The following is a 4,305-nucleotide window of genomic DNA, read 5'->3' as shown; positions in this document are numbered from 1 at the left end:
AAAGATTTAATTTTAGGAATTTTGTTGTGTGTGGATTAATTTTATTGTGAACAAATTGTTATAGATATTTATGTTTATGTAGTTAGCTCCTTGAGTCTCGAAAATGAATCGAGACCGTTGGTACCGAGTTAGCGGTGGGGAGAACTCTGATATATTAATGTTGTTGTGGTGATTTATGGTTGAAAATTTTGGAGATTAAATATGGGTGATTAATGTTTGGAAATTTTGGTGATTCATGTTTGGTGAAATTGATGTGTTAATAATTAATATTATGAATTTTTTAGAAGAAATTTATGTGTGACTTGGTGGAAAATGAATTTAATTCAATTTAGGTGTGAATGGAATTTGGAGTTGTGATTTATGTGTGGTTGTGGAAATTTTAATTGGTGTGAATAAATATGTTTGAGTATGCTCTGTGTTGTGTTTGAAAAATCATTAGTGTTAAATGAGTATTAAAAATGAGGAATCTTTTAATAGCTGCATTTACTTAATGATTATGGTGAAAAGAGTTAGAGTATGCTCATGCATTTCATAGTACATGGTGACCGCGATGGGGTCATGGTGATAGTGGTGACCATGATGGGCCACGGGATGATGCCATGTCAATTGTTGGTTCATCTTATCCTTGCAGGGATTTTCGCGTCGTGCTGATCTGTGAGAGATTGCACTCTAGAATATACTGATCTGTGAGCGATTGCACTCTAGAAAATCGTGCTGGTCTGTGAGAGACTGCACACTAGTAAATTGTGCTGGTCTGTGAGCGACTGCACTCTTATAAGAATTTTGTTATGTGATGTTTGTTAATTTTGGTTGGTGACCTTTACAATTATTGTGGAAATCTGGTCTTTGCCCTCAGATAAGAACCAGGATCATCCTACCGGTTAGTACCCTGGAGATGGGAAAGTAGTTAGTCATACTTGACCAAAGTTGTGTCAGGAGGATCTTGCGGGGCGCGTGGACATCACTAGGGTGGTGTAGTTTTGTAGCATGATCAGATTAGGTGGTTGTATAAGGACTAGATGTCTTTCTCTTGGGATTGTATTTATTTCATTTTGGAAGATTGTATCTATGCTTAAACTGTCTAATGACTTTTTCTTTTAATGGGTCCATGTTCCCGATTTTAGAATTGAAAATATGCCTCTTCTCAATTGTATTCGGCTACGACAATGCAGTTTGTCAAAACTTCATTTTTCAACATTGTTTATGCATTTTTGGACATATGAAAACCCTTTCGAGGAGTATGCTAAGACGAAAGGTTCTTTTGAGCATTTGAAAATATAAGAATTTTGTTATGTGATGTTTGTTAATTTCGGTTGGTGACCTTTACAATTATTGTGGAAATCTGGGCTTTGCCCTCAGATAAGAACCAGGATCATCCTACCGGTTAGTACCCTGGAGATGGGAAAGTAGTTAGTCATACTTGACCAAAGCTGTGTCAGGAGGATCTTGCGGGGCGCGTGGAGATCACCAGGGTGGTGTAGTTTTGTAGCATGATCAGATTAGGTGGTTGTATAAGGACTATATGTCTTTCTCTTGGGATTGTATTTATTTCATTTTGGAAGATTGTATCTAAGCTTAAACTGTCTGATGACTTTTTCTTTTAATGGGTCAATGTTCCACATTTTGATGTGATGTGGGGAAAGTAGAGATTCTTGGGGCAGTGCTTTTATGCAGGTGTCTGCCGAGAATACTCCAAGGGTATGAGCTATGTCTGATGGGTCTCATAGCCCCATTGTATTTTTCTATTTAAATACTTTGGATTTTGTTTCAAAAACTATTTTCGTTGTTTGTAAATATGATTGACTTTTTTCGTTGTGTTACGACTTAAATATTTATCCAAAAGTATTTTCTTCTTTAGTTCTTCATTTTTATGAATTTGTTTAAAAAAAAAATACACTCACTTAGTGTAAAAAAATCGGGATGTTACACTTCTTTTTAGTCACACTAGACTTATTAAAAATCACATCTAATATTGAATCTCTTTTACAACCCAAAAGATGATTTCAAAAAGTTTACAAATGTAATTTAGATTTTCACTAGTGCATTTTATGCTTTTTAAATCAGTTCCTATGTAGATGTTAGATCGGGTATTTGTCCGATCTAATATCGGGCGTTGTAACAAATACTAAATTATAAAATCGGCTAAAATAACAGATGTAACAAGTCAAAATTCAAAATTGATTTATTACATCAATGAACCAACCAATTTAAATAATTAACTTTGTTTTTAAAAAAAATTCATAACTTTCATTCCTCACATCTAATTACAGAACAAAATATACACATCCTACATTTAAAATCTATGTTAGACAAACAATAAGAAAAAAATCAATGATCATTCTATTCAAACCAGTATATACACAGTTATCTAACCAAACTTAATCAAATTCTACGATCTAGCAGCATTTCACTTGTTCCTCAAACCCTTTTTCTCTCATGTTTCCAACATTTTCAAAGTGGCAAATAAAATGTAAAGTGTTTATTTATGCATAGAGTGAGAAACATATAAAATTAGCACAAGCATATTAACTCTTCACTATTGAAACTAACTTGGCATTACTAAGGTTAAGTGTTGATAGAAGCCTCTTTTTGAATTCTACAAAATTAGTGAACAGAACTTTTAATTACCCAAAATTTCCTATTCTTGAGTAATAAGAGTAGAAGATGGAATTGCTATTGGAGACTTCAATCTTCCAAGTTCTGATTCAATTGTGTCATTATTAGTTTGGTACTGAAACTGCAACGTTAGCAGCAGAATTTCTTGCCTTCATGTTGTCAATTGTGTCTACATAACTTTGTACATGTCGAACCTGTGTATTTTCAAGGACTTAAATGTGAGCTCTCATTATTAGTTTGGTATATGCATAACAAACTATGAAGTTGTGAAATTATACTTCCACTAACCTCAATTCCTCTCTGCATTTTGGCTTCTCCCTCAGCAACAATAGAGTCAAGTTTAAGCAGTTGAACCATAAGCAATTCAGTCAAGACAACAAATTCTTTATCTTCAACCTTAGCTCCACCACTAATAATCCTTTCCAAAGCAATCACCTAACAATCATCACATTTTACTTAACCTTGTTTTTAAATGTTAGTACAACTGTTGCATAATAAAGAATATAGTCTATGAAGTGCCGTCTCAATACTAAAAGTTTGACTTTATAAAAGTAAAAATTTCATTGGAGATAGTCGTAAAATAATTTTCTCCCTCCCTAATTTTATAAAATTAATAATAATTGCATGATAAAGAATATCACCTTTGATATAACTTGTCAACTTTTGTTCTAACACATAAAACTTCTGTAGTGGCTGTTGAAATATGTTCAATCTTCCTCTCTTTGCTGGCTGGATCTTCTAACAATATAACCTTAGACGTGTATTTCACTCCAACCAGATACCAAAGGAGGGTAAAAACATTGAGAATTATTATATCAAAGACTTTGTGTTAGAGTCAATTGCAGTTTGTTAAAAATTATATATTCTGCTCTGACTCTAACTAACAAAACATAAGCATTGATTTCATAATCTAAACAGCAATATTTGAATAGCATTTCTATTCTTATGCCAATACTCAAATTAATGCAACATTTTTATTAACATGTTATTAAGTCAATGCAAAATGATGTATGTACTAAAAAAAAGTAATATTAAATTGTCAAATTAGCTATTTAATGTGCATTGTCATAGCCTCTAACATCAGAAGTTAAGAACTTGACAATTTTGATTGACCCATTACAACTCTAAAGATGTATTTACAAATTCGTAAAATATGTAAACTATTTTAACCGATATTCATAATTTCGAATACTAATTTGCCTATTCACTTGCCTGACAATTAATTTTCATCAAATAAAGCAACAACAACAAAAAAGTGTTTTTTATTTTTTATTTTTTATTTTTTATTTTAGGAGTTACCCTTTTGATACCAAATGCCAAAGGAGGGTAAAAACATTGAGAATTATTATATAAAAAAGGAATAAATAAATAGAAAGAAATAATAAATCCAAAATGCATATGATCCAATGCTTTACCAAAAGATGATTGTGCAGGAACATTAATCTCATGGTGATATGAACCATGAGAGACCTTGATTTTGATCATAGGACTAGAAGAAGACTCAAGAGTTTGTCTTTTCTGAACAAGCATTTCACCAGGTATTTTCTCCCAATCTATACTACCCTTATTCTCATTATTAGCTGCAAATTTTGAAGAATATATTTTCATTGTCAGTAAATTTTTTGGTAAAACATAGCTAAGGAATAATAATAATAATAATAATAATAATAATAATAATAATAATAATAA

The 4,305-nt window shown here is 31.8% G+C and overlaps 1 pseudogene; it reads right to left on the bottom strand.

Moving 5' to 3' along the window:
• Positions 1 to 2,437: 2,437 nt before the first annotated feature.
• LOC101493630 (BAG family molecular chaperone regulator 3-like) lies at positions 2,438 to 4,224 on the bottom strand (annotated as a pseudogene).
• Positions 4,225 to 4,305: the final 81 nt, after the last annotated feature.

The sequence above is a fragment of the Cicer arietinum genome, chromosome 5, assembly GCF_000331145.2.
Source record: "Cicer arietinum cultivar CDC Frontier isolate Library 1 chromosome 5, Cicar.CDCFrontier_v2.0, whole genome shotgun sequence".
NCBI classification, from domain to species: Eukaryota; Viridiplantae; Streptophyta; class Magnoliopsida; order Fabales; family Fabaceae; genus Cicer; species Cicer arietinum.
Note: the sequence above shows the minus strand (reverse complement) of the source record. Positions and strands in the feature narration are given on the sequence as shown.